Raw genomic sequence first — 14,091 nt, forward strand, 5'->3', positions numbered from 1 at the left:
CAAACCTTTCCTTCTTAAAACCTATGGGAAGGTAATTCTGTTAATCATCTACTCCTGGATTAGGTTCTTCCTCCTGTGCCTGGGTAGTGATTGAAAATATTTTCAATGTTTACATTAACCTAAGTAGGTAGGTATGAACATAGAGATTAATTCTTCTCTAAACATCATTTGATTAATGTAGAAATGTATTTTAAATGTGACGTGTTTACTTATTTCAAAATACCTTGGATTAAATATAAGCAAAGAATCTTCTGTTACCTCCTGAGATTCAAAAAAAATTACTGGATTGTTATCACTGCAAACATGAAGTTTCTCTTAATTTTATTGAGTATTTACTATGTGTTAGGCAGTTTGTTAAGTGCTTTACTGTATTTCATTTTATCCTGAGATAGGCACTATTACCATCCTCACAGATAGGAAACTCGACACATTAAAACTTTTGCTCAAGGTTACACAGCTGGTAAGTGCTGAAGTGAGATGTCTCCAGGCATCCTGGAGCTTGCATTCCTGAACATTGGGCTACGCTATTTTGTGGAAGATACGATTATAATTGAGTTGGTTATTAAAGGTCCTGAGCACCCAGTTCCAGTATGTAGGTGTGTGTGTATGGAGGGAGGTTCCCCCATACCACCAAGCAATGCACAGTTCAACTCAATTCTGACACTATCTACCTGGAGATAGCATCAGATGCCACAGGTAAAGGGCTCAGTCCCACAAGACCCGCCCTCCACTTAAGAAGCCAATTGCAAGCCCAAGTTGTTAACTATACTTCTGACTGGCTATATAAATCAGAGGTTCCCATGACTCTCCTTGGGTTTGATTAATTTGCTGAAGCGGCTCACAGAACTCGAACATTTTACTTATTAGGTCACTGGTTTATTATAAAAGGATGTAACTCAGGAACAGCCAGATGGAAGATAAACACTGGGCAAAGCATGGGGAAAGGGTGTGGAGCTTCCATGTCCTCTCCCCACATCTCCACGTGTTCACCAACGCTGAAGCTCTCTGAACCCTGCCTATCTGGGTTTTTATGGAGGCCTCATGTCACAGGTATGATTGATTAAATCATTGACCACTGGTGATTGATTCAACCTCCAGTCCCTCTCCCTGCATAGAGGTCGAGGGTGGGACTGAAAGTTCCAACCCAGTCAAGGTTGGTTCCATTGGCAACCAGCCCCCATCCTTATGAGTGGTCCAAAAGTCACCTCATTAACATAACAAAAGCAACATTGTTCTCATCACTTAGAAAATTCTGAGGGTTTGGGGAGCTCTGCACCAGAAACAGGGATAAAGACCAAATGTGTACTGCTTATTATAAATCACAGTATCAGTCATAGAATAATGAAATACTCCAATGAGAGTCTGGCTGATTATGAAAAGGCAGAGTGATTCATATAGTTTTTGCTAAAGATTTCTAAGAAAAACTTTTGTCTTTAGTAACTTCCCCTGAGGATAATAAGAACTCTGAAGATCTGTGAATTTTCTAAAATCAACCATGGTACCTACTTTTAAGTCTTAAAAAATGAAAAGCACCATACATAATGAAAAACTAATTTCTTGTTTGCAAGTTTTCTCATGAGTTGAAACGAGCTGCTTTCTCTAAAATAGTAAATGTCTTTCATGGGTAAAATAATTTTCTGAATCTTTTTCAGAATGTATTTTTGATTATTTCTAGTTGCTGAACTGGATTCTTTGAATCAATAGTTTGTATTTTTACGTAGTGCATGTAGGTACATGCAGGAACTCTTCGGGAAAAAGAGCAGGCTGTGTATTTCTGTTTGAAATGCTTTCTTCAAGGGGAAGATGAAATTTGACTTTATGAAGATTAAATGCACTGTCTATTGCAAAATTATGGCATAGTTCTGATTACATTTGAGTAAGAGGAGCGCAAGAGGAGGACTGGGATTGGCGGCGTAAACACAGCCTGAAGGGGTTAGTGCACCACGGCTAGCCGGGAGGGAGGCGGGGGAAAGGTCTGGAGGTGCCGAAGAGGCAAGAAACTTTTTCTTCCCTCTTTGTTTGCTGGTGTGCGAGGAGAGGGGATTAAGAGCGCTGCTTAAAGGAACTCCAGAGAGGGGCGCGAGCCGCGGTGGACCCCAGAGACGAGCGGGAGACGCTAAGGCTGCTGCTGCCGCGACCAAGGGCCCTGTGTGTGAGCACAGGTCACTATCCACACCCCTCTTCCCGGAAGACTGTGCAGCCCGCCACTGCCAGGTTCCCGGGATCCAGGGATAACTTCCCCGAGAGAACGCAAGGCGGGCCTCAGGCTGGTGCAACGTCATGCCGGCCTCTGCCGCCGCAGGCTCGACCCGCACTCCGCGCCCCTCCCTCCCCCCGGCCTGAGTGAGCCAGAGCCCCCGAATCAGCGGCTCCTTTAACCCTGTCCTGTCTCAGTGAAAAACAGACGCCCTCCAGCGACCTACACGCAGAGGCGGGACCAAATCCAAAGCTGAGCCCCTGGGAGCTGTGAGAACAAAGAAGTGAAAGGGGAATCTCTCCCAGCAGCCTCAGAAGCAGTGGATTACAGTTCCACAATCAACTTGATGTACCCTGCATCTGTGGAACACCTGAATACACAACAAATCACCCCAAACTGAGGAGGTGGACTTTGAGAGCAAGATTTATGATTTTTTTCCCCTTTTCCTCTTTTTGTGAGTGTGTATGCTTCTGTGTGAGATCTTGTCTGTATAGCTTTGCTTCCACCATTTGTCCTAGGGTTCTATCCATCCGTTTTTTTTAAACTTTTTTCTTAATAATTAATTTTAATAACTTTATATTACTTTATCTTTTCTTTCGTTCTTTCTTTTTCTTTCTTTCCTTCCTTCCTTCCTTCCCTCCCTCCTTTAGACAACAAATCATCCCAAAATTGAGGAGGTGGAATTTGAGAGCAAGATTTATGATTTTTTCCAAACCTTTTCCTCTTTTTGTGAGTGTGTATGTGTACACTTCTGTGTGAGATTTTGTCTGTACAGCTTTGCTTCCACCATTTGTCCTATGGTTCTATCCATCCATTTTTGTTTTTAATTTTTTTTAATAATTATTTTTTAATTTAATAACTTTATTATATTTTAATTTATTTTACTTTATCTTCTTTCTTTTTTCCTTCCTTCCCTCCATCCTTCCTTCCTCCCACCGTCACTCCCTCCCCCCCTCCTTTCTTTCCTTCTTTCATTCTTCCTTCCTTTCCTCCTTTCTTCCTATCTTCCTTCCTTCCTTCTTCTACTAATTCCTTCTCTCTAATTTTTCTCCTTTTATTCTGAGCTGTGTGGATGAAAGGCTCTTGGTGCTGCAGCCAGGAGTCAGTGCTGTGCCTCTGAGGTGGGAGACCCAACTTCAGGACACTGGTCAACAAGAGACCTCCCAGCTCCACATAATATCAAGAGGCGAAAATCTCCCAGAGATCTCCATCTCAACACCAGCATTAGCCACTGGGGACAGACATCAACAACAATGGGAACTACGAACCTGCAGCCTGCAAAAAGGAGACCCCAAACACAGTCAGATAAGCAAAATGAGAAGACAAAAAAACACACAGCAGATGAAGGAGCAAGATAAAAACCTACCAGACCTAACAAACGAAGAGGAAATAGGCAGTCTACATGAAAAAGAATTCAGAATGATAGTAAAGATGATCCAAAATCTTGGAAATAGAATAGACAAAATGCAAGAAACATTTAACAAGGACCTACAAGAACTAAAGATGAAACAACGATGAACAACACAATAAATGAAATTAAAAATACTCTAGATGGGATCAATAGCAGAATAACTGAGACAGAAGAACGGATAAGTGACCTGGAAGATAAAATAGTGGAAATAACTACTGCAGAGCAGAATAAAGAAAAAAGAATGAAAAGAACTGAGGACAGTCTCAGAGACCTCTGGGACAACATTAAACACACCAACATTCGAATTATAGGGGTTGCAGAAGAAGAAGAGAAAAAGAAAGGGACTGAGAAAATATTTGAAGAGATTATAGTTGAAAACTTCCCTAATATGGGAAAGGAAATAGTTAATCAAGTCCAGGAAGCACAGAAAGTCCCATAAAGAATAAATACAAGGAGAAATATGCCAAGACACATATTAATCAAACTGTCAAAAATTAAATACAAAGAAAGCATATTAAAAGCAGCAAGGGAAAAACAACAAATAACACACAAGGGAATCCCCATAACGTTAACAGCTGATCTTTCAGCAGAAACTCTGCAAGCCAGAAGGGACTGGCAGGACATACTGAAAGTGATGAAGGAGAAAAACCTGCAACCAAGATTACTCTACCCAGCAAGGATCTCTTTCAGATTTGATGGAGAAATTAAAACCTTTACAGACAAGCAAAAGCTGAGAGAGTTCAGCACCACAAAACCAGCTTTACAACAAATGCTAAAGGAACTTCTCTAGGCAAGAAACCCAACAGAAGGAAAAGACTGACATTAACGAACCCAAAACAATTTAGAAAATGGGAATAGGAACATACATATCAATAATTACCTTAAATGTAAATGGACTAAATGCTCCCACCAAAGGACACAGATTGGCTGAATGGATACAAAACAAGACCCATATATATGCTGTCTACAAGAGACCCACTTCATACCTAGAGACACATACAGACTGAAAGTAAGGGGATGGAAAAAGATATTTCATGCAAATAGAAATCAGAAGAAAGCTGGAGTAGCAATTCTCATATCAGACAAAATAGACTTTAAAATAAAGACTATTACAAGAGACAAAGAAGGAAACTACATAATGATCAAGGAATCGATCCAAGAAGAAGATATAACAATTGTAAATATTTATGCACCCAACATAGGAGCACCTCAATACATAAGGCAAATACTAACAGCCATAAAAGGGGAAATAGACAGTAACACATTCATAGTAGGGGACTTTAACACCCCACTTTCACCAATGGACAGATCATCCAAAATGAAAATAAATAAGGAAACACGAGCTTTAAATGATACATTAAACAAGATGGACTTAATTGATATTTATAGGACATTCCATCCAAAAACAACAGAATACACATTCTTCTCAAGTGCTCATGGAACATTCTCCAGGATAGATCGTATCTAGGGTCACTAATCAAGCCTTCGTAAATTTAAGAAAACTGAAATTGTATCAAGTATCTTTTCCGACCACAACGCCATGAGAATAGATATCAATTACAGGAAAAGATCTGTATAAAATACAAACACGTGGAGGCTAAACAATACATTACTTAATAACGAAGTGATCACTGAAGAAATCAAAGAGGAAATAAAAAAATACCTAGAAACAAATGACAATGGAGACACGACGACCCAAAACCTATGGGATGCAGCAAAAGCAGTTATAAGAGGGAAGTTTATAGCAATACAAGCCCATCTTAAGAAACAGGAAACATCTCGAATAAACAACCTAACCTTGCACCTAAAGTAATTAGAGAAAGAAGAACAAAAAAACCCCAAAGTTAGCAGAAGGTAAGAAGTCATAAAAATAAGATTAAAAAGAAATGAAAAAGAAATGAAGGAAACAATAGCAAAGATCAATAAAACTAAAAGCTGGTTCTTTGAGAAGATAGACAAAATAGATAAACCATTAGCCAGACTCATCAAGAAAAAAAGGGAGAAGACTCAAATCAATAGAATTAGAAATGAAAAAGGAACAGTAAAAACTGACACTGCAGAAATACAAAAGATCATGAGAGATTACTACAAGCAACTCTATGCCAATAAAATGGACAACCTGGAAAAAATGGACAAATTCTTAGAAATGCACAACCTGCCAAGACTGAATCAGGAAGAAATAGAAAATAGGAACAGACCAATCACAAGCACTGAAATTGAAACTGTGATTAAAAATCTTCCAGCAAACAAAAGCCCAGGACCAGATGGCTTCACAGGCGAATTCTATCAAACATTTAGAGAAGAGCTAACACCTATCCTTCTCAAACTCTTCCAAAATATAGCACAGGGAGGAAAACTCCCAAATTCATTCTACGAGGCCACCATCACCTTGATACCAAAACCAGACAAGGATGTCATAAAGAAAGAAAACTACAGGCCAATATCACTGACGAACATACATGCAAAAATCCTCAACAAAATACTAGCAAACAGAATCCAACAGCACATTAGAAGGAGCATACACCATGATCAAGCGGGGTTTATTCCAGGAATGCAAGGATTCTTCAACATACGCAAATCAATCAATGTGATAAAGCATATTAACAAATTGAAGGAGAAAAGCCATATGATCATCTCAATAGATGCGGAGAAAGCTTTCGACAAAATTCAACACCCATTTATGATAAACACCCTCCAGAAAGTAGGCACAGAGGGAACTTTCCTCAGCATAATAAAGGCCATATATGACAAACCCACAGCCAACATCATCCTCAATGGTGAAAAACTGAAACCATTTCCACTAAGATCAGGAACAAGACAAGGCTGCCCACTCTCACCACTCTTATTCAATATAGTTTTGGAAGTTTTAGCCACAGCAATCAGAGAAGAAAAGGAAATAAAAGGAATCCAAATCGGAAAAGCAGAAGTAAAGCTGTCACTGTTTGCAGATGACGTGATACTATACAGAGAGAATCCTAAAGATGCTACCAGAAAACTACTAGAGCTAATCAATGAATTTGGTAAATGTGCAGGCTACAAAATTAATGCACAGAAATCTCTGGCATTCCTATACACTAATGACGAAAAATCTGAAAGTGAAATCAAGAAAACACTCCCATTTACCATTGCAACAAAAAGAATAAAATATCTAGGAATAACCTACATAAGGAGACAAAAGACCTGTATGCAGAAAATTATAAGACACTGATGAAAGAAATTAATGATACAAATAGATGGAGAGATATACCATGTTCTTGGATCGGAAGAATCAACATTGTGAAAATGACTCTACTACCCAAAGCAATCTACAAATTCAATGTAATCCCCATCAAACTACCGCTGGCATTTTTCACAGAACTAGAACAAAAAATTTCACAATTTGTATGGAAACACAAAAGACCCCGAATAGCCAAAGCAATCTTGAGAAAGAAAAAAGGAGCTGGAGGAATCAGGCTCCCTGACTTCAGACTATACTACAAAGCTACAGTAATCAAGACAGTATGGTACTGGCACGAAAACAGAAAGATAGATCAATGGAACAGGATAGAAAGCCCAGAGATAAACCCAGGCACATATGGTCACCTTATCTTTGATAAAGGAGACAGGAATGTACAGTGGAGAAAGGACAGCCTCTTCAATAAGTGGTGCTGGGAAAACTGGACAGCTACATATAAAAGTATGAGATTAGAACACTCCCTAGCACCACACACAAAAATAAGCTCAAAATGGATTAAAGACCTAAGTGTAAGGCCAGAAACTATCAAACTCTTAGAGGAAAACATGGGCAGAACACTCTATGACATAAATCACAGCAAGATCCTTTTTGACCCACCTCCTAGAGAAATAGAAATAAAAACAAAAATAAACAAATGGGACCTAGTGAAACTGAAAAGCTTTTGCACAGCAAAGGAAACCATAAACAAGACCAAAAGACAACCCTCAGAATGGGACAAAATATTTGCAAATGAAGCAACTGACAAAGGATTAATCTCCAAAATTTACAAGCAGCTCATGCAGCTCAATAACAAAAAAACAAACAACCCAATCCAAAAATGGGCAGAAGACCTAAATAGACATTTCTCCAAAGAAGATATACAGAATGCCAACAAACACATGAAAGAATGCTCAACATCATTAATCATTAGAGAAATGCAAATCAAAACTACAATGAGATATCATCTCACACCAGTCAGAATGGCCATCATCAAAAAATCTAGAAACAATAAATGCTGGAGAGGGTGTGGAGAAAAGGGAACACTCTTGCACTGCTGGTGGGAATGTGAATTGGTTCAGCCACTATGGAGAACAGTATGGAGGTTCCTTAAAAAACTACAAATAGAATTACCATATGACCCAGCAATCCCACTACTGGGCATATACCCTGAGAAAACCAAAATTCAAAAAGAGTCATGTACCAAAATGTTCATTGCAGCTCTATTTACAATAGCCCGGAGATAGAAACAACCTAAGTGTCCATCATCGGATGAATGGATAAAGAAGATGTGGCACATATATACAATGGAATATTACTCAGCCATAAAAAGAAACGAAATTGAGCTATTTGTAATGAGATGGATAGACCTAGAGTCTGTCATACAGAGTGAAGTAAGTCAGAAAGAAAAAGACAAATACCGTATGCTAACACATATATATGGAATTTAAGAAAAAAAAATGTCATGAAGAACCTAGGGGTAAGACAGGAATAAAGACGCAGACCTACTGGAGAACGGACTTGAGGATATGGGGAGGGGGAAGGGTGAGCTTTGACAGGGCAAGAGAGAGTCATGGACATATACACACTAACAAACGTAGTAAGGTAGATAGCTAGTGGGAAGCAGCCGCATGGCACAGGGATATTAGCTCGGTGCTTTGTGACAGCCTGGAGGGGTGGGATACGGAGGGTGAGAGGGAGGGAGACGCAAGAGGGAAGACATATGGGAACATATATATATGTATAACTGATTCACTTTGTTATAAAGCAGAAACTAACACACCATTGTAAAGCAATTATACTCCAATAAAGATGTTAAAAATAAATAAAAAATAAAGTTAAAAAAAAAGAAGATATACAGACTCCCAACAAACACATGAAAGAATGCTCAACATCATTAATCATTAGAGAAATGCAAATCAAAACTACAATGAGATATCATCTCACACCAGTCAGAATGGCCATCATCAAAAAATCTAGAAACAATAAATGCTGGAGAGGGTGTGGAGAAAAGGGAACACTCCTGCACCGCTTGTGGGAATGTGAATTGGTACAGCCACTATGGAGAACAGTATGGAGGTTCCTTAAAAAACTACAAATAGAACTACCATATGACCCAGCAATCCCCCTACTGGGCATATACCCTGAGAAAACCATAATTCAAAAAGAGTCATGTACCAAAATGTTCATTGCAGCTCTATTTATGATAGCCCAGAGATGGAGACAACCTAAGTGCCCATCATCGGATGAATGGATAAAGAAGATGTGGCACATATATACAATGGAATATTACTCAGCCATAAAAAGAAACGAAATTGAGCTATTTGTAATGAGGTGGATAGACCTAGAGTCTGTTATACAGAGTGAAGTCAGTCAGATAGAGAAAGACAAATACCGTATGCTAACACATATATATGGAATTTAAGAAAAAAAAAATGTCATGGAGAACCTAGGGGTAAGACAGGAATAAAGACACAGACCTACTGGAGAACGGAGTTGAGGATATGGGGAGGGGGAAGAGTGAGCTGTGACAAAGCGAGACAGAGGCATGGACATATATACACTACCAAACTAAGGTAGATAGCTAGTGGGAAGAAGCCGCATAGCACAGGGATATCAGCACGGTGCTTTGTGACCGCCTGGAGGGGTGGGATAGGGAGGGTGGGAGGGAGGGAGACGCAAGAGGGAAGAGATATGGGAACATATGTATGTGTATGACTGATTTATTTTGTTATAAAGCAGAAACTAACACTCCATTGTAAAGCAATTATACCCCAATAAAGATGTTAAATAAATAAATAAAATAAATTATCTAGTTCCCAAGTTGGAAACATGGAATCATACTCAACTTCTTCTTCTTCACCCCCACATTCAAGTTAGCCATAAAGTCCTCTAATTATTAAACCCTAATCTCTCGAATTCACCTATTTCTCTCCAGGTCCTTGTCTAACTAAGTCACCATCATCTTGCCTACATCAACAGCCTACTAGCTGGTTTCTCTGTTGTTTTGCTCCACTTTGATATGTAGATGGAACCATCTTTCTAAAATGCATATTAATCCTGTCACTCACTCACTTGTTTAAAATATATTGATTTCCCATGGCCCTTAAGGTAAAGTCCAGGACTCCTTAACACAACAGATAAGACCCTTCACAGCCTTATCTCTACTTGCTCCGTTGTTATACCGAACGACTTGCAGTCCCCTATGGGTATGTCCTCTGTCACTTTGAGGCCTGTACAGATATGATTGACCTTACTGCCCTCTCTTCATTGCCTTTCATCTTGGAATGGTTTATTCCTACTCATACTTCAAAATTCAGTTTAGCCACCTCTCCAAGAAGCTCTCCCTCCATCCTGACAAAGCTGGTTTAGATGCTCCTCCTTTGTACTCCCAGAATAGCATATGCTTGCTTGATTTCACCCTCTAGTCTGTAAGGTCCTTAAGAGTAAGAATCATGGCTCACTTACCTGTGCCTCTCTAGTACCCAGTATGTTTATATCTATTAAATGAATGAATAAATGAATTTCAGTGACCAACTTTAATCCAGTTTAGGAAAATACTGTTGTAACCTCACTGTTGATTTTTATCATCACCTGGAGCTCTGCACCTCTGAAATTTTAAGTCATACTATGCTACTCTGTGACCAAAAAACTACTACTGTCCTTCCAGTGCTCTCACACTTATTATAATGAGTAAAAGAAAGCAGCCTTGCTTCCATTATTCTGTATTTAGCTTAGATATGGCAGCAACTTACCCTAAAATAGTTAAGGGAAGAAAAAGTTGTTTTGTACTTTGAAACCTAAAAAAAACCCTGCATTGCTTGCCAATTCTTTTGAGACAAATGCTTTATTTATGGTGGATGCGCAGTATAGCTCAGTATGGCTTTGAGGGTGGCAGAGCTAGATCAGATCTATGGCTGAGCCAGTCACTTCTGGCCACATTACTACACACCTCCGGCTGGGTTTGTCATAGGCAACATGATCTCAACATACCTAAACCTGACATGAAAAATTTCCAACTAAACCTTCACTGGTGAAAGGCATTGCTAACTGCCTAATCTCTCTCTCTACTAGAAACTTGTAGGCATCCTAGAATCATCCCTCTAACATAAACTCCATATCTAATCACTGATCAAGTCATCTTGAGTATACCTACTTAACTCACATGCATGTCTCCTCCTTACATTCCCTACTGCCTTATTTCAAGCTTGTATTATCTTACACCTGGCCTATTTCAACTGGCTTTGAACTAATCTTGTCTCCAAATTTACCCTTTTCCCCCACATTGGAGGTCTTCCTGCGTGATAAATGAATGCCTCAAATATAGAAGAATCTACTCCAGTGCTTTTCAAACTAGGGTTTAGGATCTGCCAATTTTGTGCAAGGGTTTTTATTTTTATTTTAAATAAATATATATTGGATTATCAATATGACCATTTATGATGGCACTGATGTCAAGTAATATTCCTTTAAACGACTGAAAGCTAAAGAGGAAAACTTAATATATAAATGATGCATTTGTTCCTCATGAAAGGCAAGTGATATACAGGAGAGCTGTTGTTGTGGGAAAATGGAGTCACCTATCCCATGGCTGGAATGCAGAAGGACACACTTCATTAATGATCATTATAAAATTCCCACCTATGCAATATAGTTTTTGCAAAACATCATCCATTGCTTACTGTCGTAAATTTGAATTTTACCCTTTCTATAGTCTTCTTTGTGTCTATTTTTATTTTTTAGTTGTATAAAGCTCTAAGAACAAGGAGTTTATAACTGGTCTTATGTTTGTACATACTTATGTTACAATACATACAGTTTAAGTCGATACTAATTTTTTTTTTCTTTAAAACAGTTTGAGGGAGAGAGAGGGGGAAGATGGCAGAAGAGTAAGACGCGGAGATCACCTTCCTCCCCACAGATACATCAGAAATACATCTACACGTGGACAACTCCTACAGAACACCCACTGAGGGCTGGCAGAAGACAGACCTTCCAAAAGGCAAGAAACTCCCCACGTACCTGGGTAGGGCAAAAGAAAAAAGAATAAACAGAGACAAAAGAATAGGGACGGGACCTGCACCAGTGGGAGGGAGCTGTGAAGGAGGAAACCTTTCCACACATTAGGAAGCCCCTTCGCAGGTGGAGACTGCGGGTGGTGGAGGCGGGAAGCTTCGGAGCCACAGAGGAGAGCGCAGCAACAAGGGTGTGGAGGGCAAAGCGGAGAGATTCCCGCACAGACGATCGGTGCCGACCGGCACTCATCAGCCCGAGAGGCTTGTCTGCTCACCCGCTGGGTTGGGCGGGGCTGGGAGCTGAGGCTTCGGCTTCAGTTGGAGCGCAGAGAGAGGACTGGGGTTGGCGGCGTGAACACAGCCTGCAGGGGGTTAGTGCACCACGGCTAGCCGGGAGGGAGTCCGGGGGAAAAGTCTGGACCTGCCGAAGAGGCAAGAGAATTTTTCTTCTCTCTTTGTTTCCTGGTGCGCGAGCAGAGGGGATTAAGAGCGCTGCTTAAAGGAGCTCCAGAGACGGGCGCGAGCCGCGGCTAACAGCGCGGACCCCAGAGACGGGCATGAGACGTTAAGGCTGCTGCTGCCGCCACCAAGAAGTCTGTGTGCAAGCATAGGTCACTATCCACAGCCCCCTTCCGGGGAGCCTGTGCAGGGTCCCGGGATCTGCTGAGGTCCCGCCATTGCCAGGTCCCGGGATCCAGGGACAACTTCCCCGGGAGAACACACGGCACGCCTCAGGCTGGTGCAACGTCACGCCGGCCTCTGCCGCCTCAGGCTCGCCCCGCACTCTGTGCCCCTCCCTCCCCCCGGCTTGAGTGTGCCAGAGCCCCCGAATCAGCGGCGCCTTTAACTCCGTCCTGTCTCAGAGAAGAACAGACGCCCTCCGGCGACCTACAAGCAGAGGCAGGGCCAAATCCAAAGCTGAGCCCTGGGAGCAGTGAGAACAAAGAAGAGAAAGGGAAATCTCTCCCAGCAGCCTCAGAAGCAGCGGATTAAAGCTCCACAATCAACTTAATGTACCCTGCATCTGTGGAATACATGAATAGACAATGAATCATCCCAAATTGAGGAGGTGGACTTTCAGAGAAAGATTTATGATTTTCTCCCCTTTTCCTCTTTTTGTGAGTGTGTATGTGTATGCTTCTGAGTAAGATTTTGTCTGTATAGCTTTGCTTTCACCATTTGCCCTAGGGTTCTGTCCCTCCATTTATCTTTTTACTTAAAAATATTTTTCTTAATAATTATTTTATATTTTAATTATTTTATTTTATCTTATTTTATTTTATTTTATTCTCTTTCTTTCTTTCTAATTTTTCTCCCTTTTATTCTGAGCCGTGTGGATGAAAGGCTCTTGTTGCTGCAGCCAGGAGTCAGTGCTGTGCCTCTGAGGTGGGAGAGCCAACTTCAGGACACTGGTCCACAAGAGACCTCCCAGCTCCACATAATATCAAATGGCGAAAATCTCCCAGAGATCTCCATGTCAACACCAGCACCCAGCTTCACTCAACGACCAGCAAGCTACAGTGCTGGACATCCGATGCTAAACAACTAGCAAGACAGGAACACAACCCCACCCATTAGCAGAGAGGCTGCCTAAAATCATAATAAGGCCACAGACACCCCAAAACACACCACCCGACGTGGACCTGCCCACCAGAAAGACAAGATACAGCTTCATACACCAGAACACAGGCACTAGTCCCCTCCACCAGGAAGCCTACACAACACAATGAACCAACCTTAGCCACTGGGGACACACACCAAAAACAATGGGAACTATAAGCCTGCAGCCTGCAAAAAGGAGACCCCAAACACAGTCAGATAAGCAAAATGAGAAGACAAAAAAACACACAGCAGATGAAGGAGCAAGATAAAAACCTATCAGACCTAACAAATGAAGAGGAAATAGGCAGTCTACCTGAAAAAGAATTCAGAATAATGATAGTAAAGATGATCCAAAATCTTAGAAATAGAATAGTCAAAATGCAAGAAACATTTAACAAGGACCTACAAGAGCTAAAGATGAAACAAACAATGATGAACAACACAATAAATGAAATTAAAAATACTCTAGATGGGATCAATAGCAGAATAACTGAGGCAGAAGGACGGATAAGTGACTTGGAAGATAAAATAGTGGAAATAACTATTGCAGAGCAGAACAAAGAAAAAAGAATGAAAAGAACTGAGGACAGTCTCAGAGACCTCTGGGACAACATTAAATGCACCAACATTCGAATTACAGGGGTTCCAGAAGAAG

This window comes from Monodon monoceros, unplaced genomic scaffold (assembly GCF_005190385.1).
Source record: "Monodon monoceros isolate NGI ecotype Baffin Bay Population unplaced genomic scaffold, NGI_Narwhal_1 Super_Scaffold_14, whole genome shotgun sequence".
Classification (NCBI taxonomy): Eukaryota; Metazoa; Chordata; class Mammalia; order Artiodactyla; family Monodontidae; genus Monodon; species Monodon monoceros.